Source organism: Ahaetulla prasina, chromosome 1 (assembly GCF_028640845.1).
Source record: "Ahaetulla prasina isolate Xishuangbanna chromosome 1, ASM2864084v1, whole genome shotgun sequence".
NCBI classification, from domain to species: domain Eukaryota; kingdom Metazoa; phylum Chordata; class Lepidosauria; order Squamata; family Colubridae; genus Ahaetulla; species Ahaetulla prasina.
Genome location: NC_080539.1, coordinates 281,575,147 through 281,596,169, shown reverse-complemented (window position 1 = coordinate 281,596,169; position 21,023 = coordinate 281,575,147).

The following is a 21,023-nucleotide window of genomic DNA, read 5'->3' as shown; positions in this document are numbered from 1 at the left end:
TTTGTCAGATAGGTTACCAGCTATGAAGGATTTATGGGTAGCAACCAACAGCTCCAGAAGTTCATCAGTAGCCAATAGAACATACAGGGTAATGGTATTACATAGATAAGATACAATGGAACCATAACTATTGTGTAGCTACATATTGGATGAATTGTATCTTCTGACTGGCCTTCGAGTATCATACAAACATCTAAACAGGAGATAAACAAACTAGAGCACAGATGCCTGTAAAGGGCTTGACTCAGAAAATATATAATTGGTGCACAATATAGATGGCGAGCCAAGAACCTCCTGGCTACAACTGCCTTCTGCTTCTTGAGCAGTAGCCAAAAGTCCAAAGACAGCCCACAAATTATATACCAGTTCTACCTGGAGTAGTGCTACCCCACTGAGAAATAAAGTAGGTTAATCACTGTGAGTACAGGTCCTTGAAACTACAGCCAATTGCTCTTGCCAAAGTTAAATTAAACATCTTCTTCCTAATCCAGACCATTACAACCTCCAGCCACTGAGACAAGCCCTCAACAGTATATCATCACTTGTTTGGCTTGAGATCAAGATGTAAAGCTAAGTATCATCTGCATATATTCATACTTGCTTTCATGCTGATGATGGTGGTGATGATAATGATGGTGATTATGATGATTTAAACATATATGCATGAGTCTCAATGACAGGACAACTTCCAACAAAGTTCAATAAAATCAATAAAAGATGATGTATAGTAGCAAAGGATTCTGTCTTGCCAAAGGGCTTGGTGAAGAGCCAGGTCTTCATAGCTCTTCTAAATAATAGCAGAATGGAACATCTGGATCTGGGAGAAAAATATTTTTTCAGAGGGCAGGTGTTGCAACCATGAAATAATATAATGTGTTGTATGTCAGGCAGAGGTGGGTTGCAGTAGGTTCTGACCAGTTCTGGAGAACCGGTAGCGGAAATTTTGTGTAGTTCAGAGGACCAGTAAATACCACCTCTGACTGGCCCGCCCCCATCTATTCTCTGCCTCCCGAGTCCCAGCTGATCAGGATGAAATGGGGATTTTGCAGTAACCTTCTCCTGGAATGGAGAGGGAATGGAGAGTTTACAGTATCCTTTCTCTGCTGCGCCCACCAAGCCACACCCACAGAACTGGTAGTAAAAAATGTTGAAACCCACCACTGATTTCAGGCCACTCTTAAAGGAAACCAAAAGGCAGTATAGCAAAACGTAATCATGATACATGCGTTCTTGGAGAAGCCGCACAGGAGCTGACTATTAGTTCCCGAGTCCAGCTTGAAGTTTTGGTATTTAACTTTAAAATCTTAAAGCCAAAATCCTACAGAAGCCTGGACCTGCCTGTCTGTGATGTCATACTGTCATTGTATTTTCTGCTTTTTTAAAATGCCAGTTTTTATGAAGATTAAATAGGTTTAGAACTGAAATGTCCCATATTTGTACATTTCTATAATATTAAATGGTTAAATAATATAAATATTGTTCTGACTATGCAAGTTTGGGTACAGAGTTCTCCAGTACTTAGTATTGCAGTATACCAATAAATCTAAAACAGCAAGTTTTGGGGCTTTTTTGTGCATCCCTGAAATAAGGATTAAACATCTGAAATTCTAAATGTGGAGATTTTTAGAAAGAAGTCAAGAACCATCTGCTGCTCTACACTGGGAGAACCTGCAAAATACTCGCCACAATGACTTAAATTCTGTCAAGAAAGGATAAAAACCCTATAGAGGAAAAAACATCCTCTCTGTTTAGGAAAGAATGAGCAATTATTTGCCATAATCAAGAGCGGATGAAGGGGTACAGCAGGAGTAATAGCTTATGCAGACACCTACATCTAAACCTCATTTATGTGACCATACAATTATTGTCAAATATATGATTCACAATCTATTATTGAATAAAATTTATGTTTAATATCATAGCACAAAAACAAATAGGAGTGAGAACATTTTTTTATTTTTTTGGTATCAGCTGAACTATTTTAATGCACTCCACAATTTGTCTATGGGATGCTGAATTTATCCCCTGTGCTTTTACCAAGCATTCAAACCAATCTGTGAGTGCCCCCTGCTGGCCTTGCTATAATATTTTCCCAAACAGAGTGTTATCTAAGGAAGTAGTCAGATTTTGCTTGTCCATTGTAAGAAATATTAAACACTATCAAATGAATATGAGTTTGTTGAAGTAAAATCTTTGTAGGATTACATTGGAATAAATGTGATTGTATAACTCAGGGGTCTGCAAACTTGGCTCTTTTAAGACTTGTGGACTTCAACTCCCAGAACAAAGCTGGCTGAGGAACTCTGGGACTTGAAGTCCACAAGTCTTAAAGGAGCCAAGTTTGTTCTTGGTATAACTGATATCAGCGCTTGGGTCACACAATGTTAATACTGAGTGAACATGAACTTTACTATATGTTCAGTTCAGGGATGGGTTCTAAATTTTTTACTACCGGTTCTGTGGGCATGGCTTATTTTGTGGGTGTGGCTTGATGGCCATATGACAGTGGGTGTGGCTTGATGGTCATGTGACTGGGTAGGCGTGGCCAACTCAATGTCACTCACGTTAAGGGGTACCTTGCCTGGTCCCTCCCTTCCCAGCTATTCCTTGTCACACCCAGCCTCAACGTATCTATAGTTCTGTAAAAATGTTGTTCACCTTTTTTCAACTTTATTATCTACATACTATAGATCAGGGGTCTCCAAACTTGGCCACTTTAAGACTTGTGGACTTCAACTCCCAGAATTTCTCAGCCTTTGCTGTCTTAAAAGTCTTAAAGTGGCCAAGGTTAGAGACCTCTGCTATAGATGCACTTTCATGGACCACTGAAAGGAGGAAATGGCTCACATGCTTTGCCCAAGAGTGTGATAGGCAACAGGTTTTAAGGGGCTGCTAGAAAGAAGTGGGGGACAAAGTATTTTCCAAAGCACCAGAAGGCAAAACAAGAAGCAATGGATGGAAACTCAACAAAGAGAGAAGCAACCTAAAACTTCCTGACAGTGTGAACCTATATAGGTTTCAGTCATAATTTCACATATAAAATAGCCATTCATGTAATACAACCTGCATATTGTTCAAAACAGTCATTAGTATTATGGCTGATGTTTGACAGCAAGCCTAAAATCCCCATTCCCTCCCCACTCCAGGGGAAGGTTACTTCAAAATCCCCATTCCCTCACCCCACTAATCTGTTCTGGGAAGGAATCAAACTCCCCCCTCTTCATTTCCCAAATAAAATATTACTAAATAATTAAGAAATAATTAAGCTGTTAACAAGGAACCTGCCTGGAATTCCACATTCCTGCCAGCTGCATAAAGGAAACTTTGTAAGCAGAAAACAGCTACCGGTGCTTAGAGATCATAGAAAGTGGAAGCTGGAAGTTCGGCTCCATTTACAAGCAGGCAGAAAACTCATTCAGGACAGGATACTTCATGATGGAAATCGCCCAAACCTTTTTAGAAACACAAAGCCCCATGTTGCACAAACCCTAAAACTTCAAAAACTTTGAACCATATAAGAATTCCTCCACTTATCCAATTCGTTGTTCAGCTGACCCAGAAAGGAGCTTCCAGCTCTGTCAATTTAAAGCGACAGCACCCCTTCTTCTTTGCCAAGCAATCTCCTGGCTGAGAAACGAGTCCTGATTTTTTCATTGTAGTCTATCAGTTGGGAGGCTTCTTGGCTTCTCAATTTAAAGCAACAGTGTCTTGGTTTTTTCCCCCCTCTTCTTCGACAAGTGAGCCCTGAGTTTTTTCCTTCCAGCCGATCAGCTGGGAGTCGGGAGGCAGCAATAGATTGTGGACAGGGCCAGGCAGAATTTTTACTACCAGTTCTCCGAACTACTCAAAATGTTTACTACCTATTCTTGTGAACTGGGGAGAACCGGTAGCAACCTACCACTGGTTCAGTTCATGAGTCTGAACTTGAAAATCCAAAAAGGCTCAGAATCAAATTACCAGAATGTTGAGCCTTATGATTTTGTTGACAATTGAGCTCTGTGATAGATCATTCTCCCAATAATCGACAGAAAGGCTGCTTCAGCAGCAGTGCTTCCAATATTCTCCTCTGTTAATATAAATTCACCCCAGTTAGGTAAGAATTCTTGGGGAGCAGGGCAGGGGTGAAATCCAGCAAGTTCTGACAAGTTCTGGAGAACCAGTAGCAAAAATTTTGAGCAATTCGGAGAACCAGTAGCAGAAATTTTGACTAGTTTGGAGAACCAGCAAACACCACCTCTGGCTGGCCCCAGAGTGGGGTGGGAATGGAGATTTTGCAATATCATTCCCCTGGAATGGGATGGGAATGGGGATTTTGTAGGATGCGTCCCCTGCCACACCCTTCAAACCATGCCCACCAAGCTACATCATGCCCACCAAGCCACACCCATAGAACCGGTAGTAAAAAAAAATTGGATTTCACCACTGGAACAGGGTGCTACTTTTTGTGATAATTTATTATTGAATTGAAACCGGGGTGAAATTCTCCCAGTTTGGACTGGATTGCCCAATCCAATAATGATCTTGGTTGGTGGTTCGGAGAACCGGTAGCAATCGTGATGCGAGGCTCCGCTCACCGGCCCAGCTGTTGTTACTTCCTGGGTTTAAGCAGGAAGTAATGCGTTTTGTATCCTCTGCACATGCACAGAAAGGTTTCATGCATGTGCAGAGGGTGTGCATAAACATGTCACACACACACATGTGCCTGAGCGAAGCTAGCGCGCACAACACATGCACTTCCAAAACGGTAAGGAAGGTAAGTAGATTTCACCCCGATTGAGACCCTTTCTGATTATTCTAATACCCAAACTGTCTGACAACCATTTTTTTTAACAGATTACAAAACATAAAAAGTAACATGTATAACTCAATTGAAAAGAAATACTGAAGTTATTAGAACAATTAATAATAAAAAACCCTGGAAAAGAATAGTTGACAAATACAAATCTATGGATTTTGCTTTGGGAAGGGAGATGCAGAGATGCAGTTGAAATCCCTTTCCCATAAATCCAATAACCAGTTTCTGGCACCAAATACATTCTTAAGAGGGCCTTCTCCAGTTAACTGAAGTAACTGGCCAGGTTTGTAGTGGTAGACACCATCTCATGATAATCAATTTCAAAGACATATATGACTTTAACTATGCTAGGTAGGCAACTTTTCGTTAGTATAGACATTTTAGTATAGGCATCATATTATCCCCATACTTTGGTTTAGCAGGTGGTTCTGAGGCTAAGTAGATTTGAGTATGGCTAACCATTGGATGGCACCTGTCAAGAATCCCTTTGCTTTGGCTAGTATGGGAAGATGACTGATAGACCATTTGTAATGTTGTTTGTGGTGGTCATACTTTATATTATTTTATTTATTAAATATATTGCTGCTCATCTTCCAAAAGGATCTCTGAGTGTCAAACAAAATAAAAACACAATACAATAAATAACCACTTTAAAGCAATAAACTATGATGATGCCCTGAGAAAAGCTTATATTCATCCACCAATCACCCCAGGCCAACTCTATCAAGAGCCTGATATCATCTTTTCGTCTTTTAATTGCTTTCCTGCAAAGCAACAGGGTTGGGGTCATCCATAGACTATAGACATAATATACTGTATTTTATACAGAATGTTGCCTATATTTCAATTCACATTCTTATTGACTCTTGACATTAGAACGTTGTCACAGCCATGTTGAGTGCTGGATTCATCCAATCTTTTCTTAAACTCTTAGAAAACAACCCTTTATCTTGATTTGAATAGCCTCTGGAGAACTCCATTGGCAGCAAAAATGAAAGAAGAGATTGTGGAGAAAATTCAATCAAAGAAGAGCAGCAGAAAGCCTGACTAATCATGGTTTAAACTTTAAAAGGAAAAAACAAACAAAATGAATTTTTTTCTTTGGCATAAATTCAAACCCTAATGAATTAAAGTTAAGTCCTCAGATCTTTATATTGCTATCATCTCACTTAAAAAATAAGAACAGGTAGTCCCCGACTTACCAAGAGTTTGTTTAGTGACCATTCAAAGTTACAATAGCAATAAAAAGGTAACTTATGACCTTTTTCACACTTATGACCATTGCAGCATCCCCATGGTCAAAATTCATGTTCATGTAACCACGTTACTATCTTAACAACTGCAATGATTCATTTAACAACTGTGGCAAGAAAAGTTGTAAAATCAGACAAAATGTTTTTCTTAGCAACCTAATGTGTCACTTAGCAACCTAAATTTTGGGCTCAGTTACGGTTGTAAATTGAGGACTACCTATAAAAATGTACTGTATATATTGCCTGCCATGGCCCTTTACCCTCCTATGGTGATAAAAGGACATCAGCCATAAAATATATTATGAATACAATACCTCTCCATCATATTTTCTTCTAAAGAAGTCAACTATCAGTACTATAATACCTTAATAAAATTCAGGACTTGGGACTCTGAACCATCTCAGATTATTTTCACCTAGAAAAATAAAAGGACAAAAAACAAAAAGGACTAGTGTATAATGTATTCTACATGCATGTATTAGCCAAGACTTGAATGACAAGAAAACAAGCAATTGGAATAGGCATAACCAAAAAAAAAAAGTACAGAAAAGCAAAAAATAGGCGTAACAAAAAAAAAAGTACATAAAAGCAGATAATTTATTCTAGACCCTTCCTTTGTGGGCACACATACGCATCAGCACAGTGATTCTTCCTAATGCTATTGTGGCTCAGAATAACTTGTATGAATTATTGAGCTGCAACTATTTATGTAAATCCATTTTGTTCATTCATATGGGTTGGCACAAGGGCAGCAGAATAGTATTGCTTCATCTTTAATACAGTACTGCTTTACAGGATGATTACTATTATTATATGATTCTTGAAAAGCCAAGACTGATTAAAAAAGGTAAAGAGTATGTATTACAAACTGTTGCTGTAGGCATATTTAATAGACTAGCATAAACCTACCCCATCTCTCTCTGTGTGTATGTATATGTATATAAACTGTTCTGATTTTCTCCCCAAAGCTATCCAGCACTAGCCAGAAAAGTGAAACATTTTATTATAGGGAAAACATTACCATGCTTCCTCCCCCTCCTCCTCCTCCCCCTCCCCCTCCCCCTCCTCCTCCTCCTCCTTCTCCACATTTCCTTGGTTATTTTATTCATTATCCTTTACTTAAACTGAACCATTATTCAAACATAGATTCATCTCAAGTCTTGGCGTTAAAATAATAATAGGAAGTTTTCAGACATTTACAAATAATGTTAATTTAATTTTTAGACTTAATGCTTGGATTTCTTGTTTCTGTAGGATTTCTCAATATCTGATAGAGCATAGAAAACGTACATGATAGAAGGATACTGCAATAGCAAAGGGAGGTATCTGACTATGAGTTGATACTTTGTGTCTCTGTCCTAAAAGCCCAACAATAAATTATTATTATTATTATTATTATTATTATTATTATTATTATTATTATTATTATTATTATTATTATTATTATTATAGATGAAAATAATGTTGGCTGGCTCATAGATTACTGGTAGGAAATTGCTGGTTCTTGTAGTTGAGTGATAAAGTAAAGGAGTTTTCCTGAAGTTCTCTTAGGTGCAAAGAGATTACAGGAGCCAGCACCAATGAAATAATTCCATGCTTTGTGTCCACCACTAGGAGACCAAGCAAAGAAAGAAGGTAAAGAAAGTATTTATGTAATATTATAAATGTAGCACTCCATATAATAAGTGGTCAACAACAAAGACAGGGTAGAAATAACACTTGGAAAGAATATTTGCTAGCGCTCTGAATGTCTAGAGAAAAAAAGCACATTATATTTCTGGATGTAGGATATATTGTAAGTATACAGAGGTGTGTGTGTGTGTGTGTGTGTGTGTGTGTGTGTGTGTGTGTGTGTGTGTGTATGTGCATTCACATATGATTCTTATGCAGGAATGGATTGGCTTCTTACGCAGGATTGGCTTTAGCTCTTTCCCTTCCTTCCTTTCATAATTTAAATTTCTCAGAATCATAGAATCTGTGATTCTGTGACTTGTATATCATGCAATCTAAGAAAAAAGTTTGTTTGTTAACCACATTTAATGTTAGTGTGGACTTAATCATCTTTTCTGGCCCACAAATATTATCACACACTGTTGCATGATAATCCAGGAAAAAAAAACCCCAAAATTTTGACATAAAATAGTATATTTTATTTGCTAGGAACAAAGTTGTTTCTTCAAAATTAAAAGGGTATCACATTGTTAGTTCCATGCTAATATAAAAGACCCACTTTGGCATAGTGGATAAGGTTGTTGGAGTAGAAACAAGAAGACTGTAAGTTCTAGTCCTTTCTTAGGCATACAAGAGTTGGATAATTTGTGACAATCATTCTGTCTCAGACCAACCCATCTCATTAAGGTTGTTGCTTGGGAACAAATATGAAGAGGGAACATTCTGTGCATTACAGTATGTTCTACAAAATAAAGAATCTTTTAAAGAATAATATTTGTGGTTGCTGATACAGGACATGTTTTATCTAATAGTTGCAAAGCTGTCTAATAAATGGAATGTATTGTCCATGTTCACTTCCAATTTATTTTTAGTGTATGTTCTCATTTTCTAAAAAATAAAAAATCCAGTTTTGCCATTTTCTTTTATAACTATGCCATCTTTTGTTTTTGTCAAATTTGCATGCTTAGCATACCTTTCTTCCAAAAAAGTGAAGTACTATGGGTTTCTATAAATGTCAGAGCACAGGATGAGTACATTGAGTTTTTACATTGATAATGATTGTCCTTGAGAGATATTACTCAGGTGCCTACGCAAGCTCAGTGAATGGCGACAAATTGAAGGAAGGCATCTTTCACAGCAGATTAGATTCATTAACCTGTAACATTTAATCAGACTCTTTCTTTCCTCATCACTTCCAAAATTTTATACCATTTAGACATCACTGAGGTGACATACTGTACACTCATACCCATTTTGTAATCCCAGAGCACTCTGTCACAAAAGCCACATTGTTTCTGTCACTCATATTCACAGTCAGTAGGAAAATGTCTTATGCCGTTTATTTCCACACTAAGAACTGAACAACGGTTGCACACCTATTGCTACTATTAATACATTTAAATTTGGAAAGCTACTTTTCAGCTTAAAAGATTTGTAGAAGACAATTATTATGAAAGTGAACTACTGGTATCTTAACCATAGGAAAATACAAAATCCTTCCTAAGATAGAAAACTTCAGTTCATTTTAAATCTTCCACGTGAGAGGAAAATTCTCAAGCGTTGATGTGTTGAAACATTTGAAGGGCACCAAGCACAGTTGGCTTATTTGGTTTACCTCAATTTATCCATTTATATTGAAGCTAGATTTCTTGACAACATTTAGTACCAGTTTTCTAAGACTGGCTGGCCAGAGTGGTCATTGGACTGCTGTGCTATTGGCTGTCTTCTGAAAGAAACTAGAAACTAGGAAACAAGATGTGTAGACAATAGTACAGGTTGAATTAGGAGACAGGTCCAAAGACAGGACTATAACAAACTAGGAAATGAACCAAAAAGATGGCAAGTTAAATAGTAAATCAATGTTCTGCAATCCAAGTGTAAAATCTGCATTTGTGTACCCCTTCATCCTAGACAGTTCTAGCAAACTGATCTCTTACAGCCAACTCTAATGCTAACAGAGTGTGGTACAGCAAAGTCAGAAACCAAAGTATAAAACCCAAGCAAATTAAAACTAATATCATTAATGGACAGTATCCATTTAATTAAGACTGCATTAAAAATAATCAATTTAGTCATGGAAATTTAGTCAGTGGACGCATGCTATAAAATGATCATGTCATTAAAAGCAGAATAAATGAAGAAAATGAAGAAAATGTAACATCAGGAACTAATGAAGGCATAATCCATGGGGGAAAGTATATTAATCCAGAATGTGGAATGGGGGGGGTAAGTTAAATTCAAATTCTTGCTAATCTCATTCATGATATAAGCATATTTAGCTTTATGAATTGTTTAGCAGCAAGTAAAATATCGTAAGTATCATTTTATGGTGGTTCCACATTCTTAGATAGTTTTTAGATTGCGGAAAAAAATGGGAAACAATTTTCTTTAAAAAGTTTGGTATAGTGGTTAAGGCACAAGATTAGAAACAGGGAGAAAGTGAGTTCTAGTCTCACCTAAACCATGAAAGCCAGCTGGGTGATCTTGGGCCAGTAATTATCAGCCCAAGTCACATCACAGGGATGTTATTGTGGAGAAAATAGGAGGAGGAAGGTATGTGGGATATATTCAGTGCCGTGAATTATTTGTAAAAATAATAAAGGTAGGGAATAAATGAATGAATAAATTTTCTAAGTAGTCCAGGCATACTGTAGAATATAGCAATACAATAATGTAATGATATTTGCATATCTGTTACACGGAAATTAACAAGTAGCAAACGGCATCTAAATACTTATGGTACAGACAGCATGTTTTATAAAATTATTGTGACCGGGACATTTAAAGCTCTTAAATGTCCTCAATATAATATAAATGTCCATATAGTATATATATATATATAATATATAATATATATATATGTTTTCTGAGGTTTTCGTGGGTGTTTGTATGTAGGTCTTTGGTTATTCGGGTTTTCTCCCGCATAAAATTGGAAGTGTCTTGGCGACGTTTCGACGAAGTCTCATTCGACATGATGACAAATGAGACTTCGTCGAAACGTCACCAAGACACTTCCAATTTTACGCGGGAAAAAACCCAAATAACCAAAGACCTACAACCAATAGATATATATACATATATAATATAATATAAATGTCCATATAGTCCTCAATATATGACAACATTTGGAACCAGAATTGTCATTGCTAAACAGGACACTTAGCAGAGTCACGCCTAATTTTACAACCTTTTCTTGCCACGGATATCAAGCAAATCACTGCAATTATTAAATGAATCATGCAGCAACTGAATCTCCTTTGACTTTGCCCCCCCCCCCCCCGGGAAAGTTGTAAATGGTAATCATGTGACCCTGGGATGCTGCAACCATTGTAAATATATGCCACAAATCTTTCTCTGAAACTATTTCCACCTGAACATGGATCTTATGTTCTGGTTTTCTTGGAGCTCATTCTTAGAGCAAAAACACTTCACAGTGCTTTAGCACCTTCTCTAAGTGGTTTACAGAGTCAGCATATTACCCCCAACAATCTGGATCCCCATTTTACTGACCTCAGAAGGATGGAAGGCGGAGTCAACCTTGAGCCGGTCAGAATCCAACTGCTGGCAGTTGGCACAATTAGCCTACAATACTACATTCCAACCACTTGTTCCACCATAGCACTTATCAAGGGTAAAGATTCACATACTAAGATTTTATCTGTTTACTGAAACTCAAATTGCATGAATCTACTAAATTATACATACCAGTAGTTTATGAAAGTAATAATAATACATCTCTCAGAGGTCAACTTTAATTAGCCACAGCAAAATATCAATATTCTTTAGAAAATTCTGCATTGCCCTAAGACAAAGTATAGGAAGTTTATGTGATATAAGGGGGTGCTTTTTATTTATTTATTTCCTTTGACTAGCATTTCACACAATCCTTTAGCAGAGCAATAAAAGCACAAGGAAAAGAGCTGTTTGCAGAAAGAGTTGTACTGTGTAATTTCTTGCTGCTCTAGATGCAATAAATCATTCTTTCAATAAACTTGAATACAGGTGCTACTTGATTTTAGAAAGTTGTGTGATACCTATATAAATGACTAAAAAACTTCTTAAGTACAGCTGCCCAATTGAAAAGTCACAGATTGCTGAAGATAGGTTTATGAACACACTGGTTTGATTCTATATATATGGAAGAAGCAGACTTCTTTCCTGGTTGTTCATCAAATACATTTCAAAGTACCTTGTCTTGCATTGCCCAAAGCATTATCTCATATACTGAAGAGAAATTATACTGGTAGTTTCCAATTTGCTTGTTGCCTATTCAGTAACTCAGCCTGAGTTATCACGGGAAGAAAGTGTAACATAATTCAATCCCTGTAAAATAAATGTTCTACCCCATTTATTTTTTATCCTATGCCAAATAAACTATGTGTCTAAACTCATCCATAGAAATAAAACATATCCATATGAATCTCTATGAAAAAATGATGTCATGTCACTGAAAACTCTCAAAGGAGTTTTTTCTCTTACAAAAAAAGAAGACAGATTCTTTTGCTAATATCACCATAAATGTACTGATCACTGTACAGTTCCCAGCATTTTCTAGAGTAGCACCAAGAAATCGCTAAGAAAGAGTCTTGAGTTTCATGATTTGATTTGTTTTGATGAATGCAGATTGCTGCAAGGCCCATCAGGGGACCTTTGACAAGCATTGCTTATCATTCTTATCATCCCTGCTAGCCTTTTGCATGCTCCCTGGTAAAGTTGGGTAGAAAATGCTGCAAATTCACCACTGAAAAATCTTTTATAAAGGCACTATACCTTAAAAGGTAAGTTTTTTAAATAAATAAATAAATACCATAGGCCTTATCTTTTCTGTTTACCCTTTATTTTATTTAATCTCTTGCATAACAAAAACCTTATGATAAAAGCTGTAGAAGATGACTGAAGGCCTATGGAGCTCAAAACACCAATTCCCAGATGAGAAGAGAGAGGGAGGGAGGGAGGGAGGGAGGGAGGGGAAGGGGAGAAATGCAACTCTATGGTTCTACCTAATCCTTGTTTAAACCATTGTAAATTAGTCGCTGGTGGTACCACATAATGATGTACCAAACTTTATGTTGTTCGTATGTTTTCTTCCATATTAATTGGAAATTTTAAAACTCTGAATCTAGGAACATAATTAGCAAACATAAAAAATAGCAAACTATTAATGTAAATATTTAACATGTATAATTAGCAAGATTGTGATGGAACAACTCTACTTGTTCACTAGGAATTGACACCAATTTGATAATAATCAATCAAGCAATATGACTGAAACAACCACATCTCAAAGAGCAAGATGCTCCATAGAGCAGGGCCCATGGTAGAAAAGGCTATCCTCCAAAATCAACCACTTTAAATTCTTTAGTAAACAGCATCCATAACATGTCCTTCTTGCCTGACTGGATGAAATGAATTGATGTAATTGGGACAAGAAGGTTCTTCTGGTAACCTGGGCCCATGCCATGGAGGACTTTAAAAGTCATAACCAACACGTTGAATAGGGGACAGAAGCATACTGTCCCTGGATGCACCTCACACAGCAGAGATGTTATATGCACAGTTCTAAGGGTTTCCAGAACTGCTTGTATCATTGTATTCTGTATCAACTATATTTTTTGGAGTATAAGACACTCCAGACTATAAGACGCGCCTATCTTGTTTGGTGAGGAAAACAAGAAAAAGAAATCTGTCTTTGCCGCCCAGCAATTTTGTTTCCTTGCAGCAAACCAGCAAACAGCCTGTTTTACTTTCATTTTTGCTTTCAGCATAGCTCGATTAACACAAGAAAAAAAACAAAACTGCTCCCAGCAATTTATCTCCTTGCAGCAAACAGCAGAGGCCCACGCAACAATACGCAAAGGCAATCCCTGCAGCCCAAAACAGCTGAGAGTCAACTTGTGCTAATTAGGTAGTGCTGAAGCTGAAATGGGCTGTTTCTTCTTGCTGCTTGCTGCAAGGAGGTAAATTGCTGGGAGACGGAGGCCAAAGGGTGGGGGCCAGTGGGTGGGAGGGGCTACATTCAATGTATAAGACATAGTCAAATTTTACCCCCTTCTTTACCAGTAGGGGGGGGAAGGTGCATCTTATACTCCCCAAAATATGGTGTTTTTCATAGCAGTTCCGTGTAGACCACATTGCAGTATTTCATACTGGAGTTGATCAGGCCATGAGTGACTGAGAGAAGGACTCTCCAAATCCAGAAAGGACACAACTGACCATACAACATGAAACTGAGCAAAAGCCTATCTAACTATGGCTGTTACCTGCACCTCAGTTAGGAGTTGAAAGTCCAGGAAGTCTGGACTGTAGTATTGTTCTTAAAAGTGAGAACTAAAACAGTAAAAAAGAGTCACTTTGTGGTGAGATGGGAGACTAATAAATTTTAATGATGATGATGATGATTATGATGATGATGATGATGATGATGCAGCTTCCTGCAATAACACCAGTGGACCTGCAAAAAACTGCACTACTTGGAACATCGTACATCTTAAGAAGGTACTTGATTGATACCTAGGATGCTGGCAGCAACCCGCATCAACCATTAGCACCAGTCAATGGTATTTGTGATGCATTTTTGAATGTTCAGTTGACTGAGTTCCATGTTTAATGAATAAAATAAATAATAATAATAAATATCAAATGTCCAGTTGGCTAGTTGTGGAATTTTTCAAATACTCTAATTTGATTTTTTACATCAAGTTTTTGCCAACTGTAACTTTGTTGAATAATGGATTTAGACTACAATCAAGTATATAATACGGAACTCAACAGAATAATTAAACTCAACAGAACTTCCTTTGAAGTAAATGATTACAAGCAGCCCTCAGGCTCCCCATTTTAAAAATCACTTTATCTTGTTGAAACAAGTGTTAATTAAAAGGACTTTTGCTTCTCTATATGGTGCAGCTGATTATAAAATCAATAGTTTATGCTTTGTAGTTGTAGATATAATATGTGTACCATTTAAAATATCTTTTTCAATGAAGGACTGTCTACAGTCAACATAGAAGTTGTCAGAATCCTAATCTGGAATCTTTTGGTAGGTTGTGGGGGGGCGGGAAACAAATTAGTACCTTTGGCTAAGTCAGTTGACACCCTAAAAAGGCTAAAAGCTAGGAAACTAAATCCCATTCCTAGCTGTATATCAGCTTAGTCTTTTTCCTTTCTTTTTTTTTTCTTTTTGCTTTAAGGGAATTGCTATTTAATTCTAATCCTTTATATGAAAACCAGAATCCTGACCCATATAGTTGTGCACTATGAGTTACAAAGATTGGGAAATGCATGTCTTACTAATGAATTCCATTTTGAATTCTGATCTGTCACGCCATATGCTATATATACTAAACCAGAAGAGTGAACAGTAACAAAATATAATTGCACTCTAGCCAGAAGGTGGCACTATGCATTTTAAAGCGAATTCTATTCTTAGAAAATACTTAACATTGAAATGTTTTCAGTAAAAATGATTACAGATCCTTGTTTTATGTGATCTGTTAGTGCAGTATTTTTCATGCATTTATCCTGCAATTTCTAGCATAGAATTGCAGTTCTATGCTGCAAACCACAACACAAAACCTCTCAGAGGAATACCCAGGAAAAATGTAGCATTTTTGTATTCGTTATTCTGGTTACTAAAATAGCTACTTAGCCACTGCCCTTATTGTTGAGTAGCAAATTCTGTTAGCAATTGTATCTTGGCTCCATGTAACTATACCTTCTGTAGTACAATATAATTTGCTTGAATACAGTTAAAAATCAGTCACTGGATATAATATAAGTTATTATGTTACACATAAAATTACATAGTATATTTCATTGGCCTACTCTATAGGCTTCCTGAAACTATTTAGTCAGACAGATGCCAGGAAATTTCTTTTGAATGCATAGATTTAAAAATGAACAACAAAATAGTAATATTACAAATAATAAATTACGTACTAGCTAACTGTGAACGTATTAAAAACTAGGAATACTAATGTGGTTGTTTGCCAAAAGCAGAGGAAGAAAAGGAAAGGAAGTCCTTTTGCACAGTGTTAAAAATATCTCACTGTTGTGTTATATTGATGGTATGTATACATGACTACTCTTTCCTGGTGTTTATGAAAGCATAGTGGAATATTTTATTTTATTTATTTTATTTATTTATTTTGTCACAACAGTATATATAAGCATAAGCATGAAAGTAACTATATAATATATAAGCATATATATATAAGCATAAGCATGCAATAACTATATTAATTGGATATAATGAAAGAAAACAATAGGACAGGTACGGTAGGCACGTTTGTGCTCTTATGCACGCCCCTTACAGACCTCTTAGGAATGGGATGAGGTCAATAGTAGACAGTTTTTGGTTAAAGCTTTGGGGATTTTGAGAATAGACCACAGAGTCAGGTAGTGTGTTCCAAGCATTAACAACTCTGTTATAGAAGACATATTTTCTGCAATCAAGATTGAAGCGGTTAACATTAAGTTTAAATCTATTGTTTGCTCTTGTGTTGTTGTGATTGAAGCTGAAGTAGTCTTTAACAGGAAGGACATTGCAATGGATGATTCTATGAGTTAAACACAGGTCCTGTCGAAAGCGGCAGAGTTCTAAGTTTTCTAAACCCAAGATTTCAAGTCTGGTGGCATAAGGTATTTTGTTGTATTCAGAGGAGTGGAGAACTCTTCTTGTAAAATATTTCTGGATTAAATATTAAATATTAATTAATTAATTAAATAAATTAAATAAATATTTCTGGATTAAATATTTGCTTGATTTCTATTTGGAAGAACAAACTTCTAGTCTCTTTATAATATATATATATTATAAAAAAGATATTCCTATGAGTAACAATAGAACAGGTCAAAGTATTTGGGATTCAGAGTGCACTTTTATTTTTATTCCCAACTCCATGTAATAAAGAGGAATAACCCATGATATAATGACATCATAAGATTAAATGAGTTTGGGAGGATTTGGATCATTTTGAAAAGCAAAATGCATGCATTTAAGATAGATAGATTGTAAGAAAAGTAAAAATAAGCTGTGCAGCTCAAAATCAGATTTTGCCACTAAATGTCATATGTGTGATTTAGAAGTGTTCTAGGGTTATAAAAAATGGGAGGGGGATTGCATTTCCTCACTGAGAGGAACCTTATACTTATTTCCTCTCTCATAAAAGCCACTTAGTAGCAAATTAAAAACTTTTTAATTAAAAAAAATGTCCCAGTGGTCCTGATTCAGTTTTTTCTGCTGCACATCATTATAACAAACATTTTTAATTCAATTATATTTTTATTGGGTATCTTTTAAAATTATTTATGTTTCCTTAACTTTTAATTGTGTGTGTGTGTGTGTGTGTGTGTGTGTGTATTCATTAGTTATATCTATTATGTTAATTGCCTTGGGACTTCTAATATATTTTATTACTGCTATCAAAGTCATTTATTGCTGATGGGTATTGATTTTTCCTAACAAGCAAGACATAGGATTGGAACAAAGATCTTACAGAACACTGTTTTGGGGTGGCAGCTTCAAGTCAGTGTTGAGATGGTTTGAAGAAGTCCCTGCAGTGGTTCCATGTCACCTCCATCCTTAAAAGAATGACTAGCCCAGTGATGGTTAACCTTTTTGGTACTGAGTGTGCAAAGTGCACACAAGCAAATGCTCATGCGTGTGTCCAAACCCCCAAAATGCAATACAAGCACCCCCCCATGCATGCATCCAGTGATGGGATTCAAGTAATTTAACAACTGGTTCTCTGCCCTAATGATTTCTTTTAACAACCAATTTGCCAAACTGCTCAGAAAGTTAACAACCGGTTCTCCCGAAGTGGTGCGAACTGGCTGAATCCCATCACTGCATGCATCCCACCCCAGTGCATGCACCCCACCCCCAAGCAAGTGCACATCCCCATGCATGTGCCCCCCCCATGCACCATTTTGGCTTCCAGGTTGGTGCAAGGGATTTTCCAGGCCCAAAATGTGCACAAACTCCCAAAATGCAATGCGAGTGCTCCCCACGCATGTGCATCTGCACATGTGTTTTGCCCCCGCACATGTGCATTTGCATCCATGCATGCGCCCTGCTCCCATGCATGTGTGGCAGAGATCTGAAGACCAACTGGCTGGTGGGAGGCACATGTGCATAGGCAGTACAGCTGGCCTGGGGCGACAGCCATGCCCACAGAGAGGGCTCTGTGGCAAGCGTGCCATAAATTCGCCATCATGGAATAATAGCTCTCTCTCGTTGTCTTTTGACAACCAAATATTGCTGATTTTTAGCTTGCCTTATCTCAAGCAATGTTTGATTTCACTTGAGATTTATGAATCTGAAAAGTGATGGGTGATCAAAATATAACTAAATCAATGGGGGTGGGTTGTATGCAAAATGAAGCTAATAAAACACCATTTATTCTATTTTATAACAACCTTTAATCCAGAGGTGAAATGCTCCTGGTTCGGACCAGATCACCTGATCTGGTAGCGATGGTGGCGGGTGGTTCAGAGAACCGGTAGCAAAAATTCCACTCCAGTTGAGCCACGCAATCATCAGAGGGTTTTTTTTTTTACTTTCAAAAGCATTTTTTTCTTCTGCCAAAAAATGTTTTTAAAAGTAAAAAAAAAAAAAAGCCTCTGATGATCGCGCAACTCAGCTGGGATAGTCAGAACTCTTTAAAAGCTTTTTTTTCCTCTGGCGACCCCAGCTGAGTTGCCTGAACATCAGAACCCTTTAAAAGCATGTTTTCTACAAGCTCTTTGGCTGAAGGGGTTGTAGGAAAAATGTTTTTAAAAGGTTCTGGTGATCAGGCAACTCAACTCAGCTGGGATTGTCAAAACTCTTTAAAAGCTTTTTTTCCTCTAGCGATCCCAGCTGAGTTTCCTGATCATCACAGGCCTTTAAAAGCATTTTTTACAACCTCTTCAGCCAAAGAGGTTGTAGAAAAAATGCTTTTAAAAGTTAAAAAAAAAGTTGGCCATGCCCACCCAGTCACATTATCCCCACCAAGCCACGCCCACAGAACCGGTAGTAACAAATTTTACATTTCACCCCTGCTTTAATCTATTTTTGCTTGTTCATGTCCTAGTTTCTATGTCCAAAATATGCTATGAAAAAGCAAAAATGTTTGAAGAAAGAGAAGTACTGAAAAATAGAGATTATATAGCTTCATATTCCATCAAGCCACTTCAAAATAATCATCATCTTCCATTCCTCATTGCCTATATAATTTGGCTGGATATGTGAAAAGACATTTGCAATATTCATTGCAAGATGACCTAATTGGGTGTGGCAAAAGAACATAGTATAAGAAATTGCACATACATTAAACAAATTCGTTACTTTAGCACAGTTGAATAGTTCGAATACATCATTTTACAGCTGTGTAGATAAGTGGAGGTAGAAAGCCAACCCGAACCACTTACAATCTGATAATATAACTGGCCAAACCTCAAGCAACAGCCTACATCTTTGTATAAATATACAAAACAATCTTAAACGGTTAGATAAATTATACACAGAGTAACTGTGAAAGTTCCTTCCAGAATTTACTGAGTAAAGGCATGAGTAGGTAACCTTTAATTAGTAGGCCAGCAGGACAATGCATCTACTGACATTCTTGGCCCACATTTAGGGGAGGTCTTGTCATTCTTTTTTGCTGTATCAACAAAAGGTTCAATACATTTAAGGCATGAATAGATTTTTTTTTAATAGCTTATAAAATATAACTTAGAGCAGGGGTGTCAAACTCATGGCCTGCGGGCTGGATGCATCACGTGCTGGCCACGCCCACACCTGGTTTTGCGAAGGGCAAAAAAGTTGTGATACGTCACATGATGATGCCATGATTATGTGAGTTTGACTTACAGAATTGCAAACAAGTGTAGTTAGACACAAGTGTGTCTATTAAATGTAACATTTAATTTGTTGGTCCTTAGCTTTGCTTAACCCTATAATAACTGTAGATATAGTGCCAGCCTTTAGATATGAACAGTGCAACATTTTTTAATCAACTTAAGTATTAATTGACTTTCATCTTCACCAAATGTTCAGAATTATGGTCTGGAGCAAAGACCGAAATAAAATAGTAGTTAAAGTATATCTTATCAATTATTTTATTCAATAAACTATACAATGGATAATCATCAAAATTTAATCATATGAGTCATTATAATCAATTTTAACTCACACCTGGCCACCATAGCTACACATTGAATAAAATCATATATTTGTCAGTAAGAAATTGAAATATTTTTGGAAAAAAATACACCAAAATTCTCCTATGCATATGATCTCCTATTGTTAAAGTTCCTAGTGTCAGAAATTGTGTTGCTCTATTACAAATTAACTGAAATATATCAAGACATAAATCCATCTTCAGCTTTATAGAATAGTTAAATAGAAGGATATATACATGGAAATAACAGATTATAAGCGAATTGCAGTTGAGGTATGTGGGGAGAAAATATATAAAGGGTCATTGGAAAATAATTGGGTGTCACATATATATAAACATATATATTTTATAGCATTCTCAAGCAGCCTGTGACTGTTGCATGAATCACCCAGGCCACAAATGAGCAGACTTCAATTTTGTAGAATCTGCTATCTTTTTTGTTATCATTGTTAGCAGAAGCTAAATGCACTGTCCATTTTCACTAGATTTAAATTCATTATTAAAAATCATAGGTCTACTGTATATAATGCATCAAATACATCACTTTATTGAACTAATGCTGTGCAATTAAATTGAGGAAATTGTTTTCACTGTTTATGGAGTTCACAAAACTTCCATAAAAAACAACAATACGTCTTTCAATGGTATCATTTAGAGCAAATTGAGAGTTGTCAAAAGATTGTATACTAGTTTGAGGATTTGGTAGACATTACCCACAGATTTACAAACAACTGTAGAAAACTTTAAATTTAGAATTAATCTACACCAGAGACAGAGGAGCTATATATTACTCCATATTCCTTTTATGAGCTTCCAAGATGCAGCTGATATGCTATTATTGGCCACATAATAGCCTAGAGAAGAATCTTGATTTGATCCAAGGAACCACTTCCCACATTCTTATATATATATATTTAAAATAACCTACAACCAAAGTTCATGAACATTGGGGGCTAGATATAGTTTTAAGAGATTTAAGCCAATCACTCCACATATTATTCTATGAAATAAACAGTCACAATATAGGATTTTTTTTCCGTTTGAAGTTCATCAAAATCTTTATCTTTCCACTTTGTTTGTACTTGTGATATGTTTTGACAATTCAGATTATGCACTCTTTTGGAACTGCATCTTAGGTAA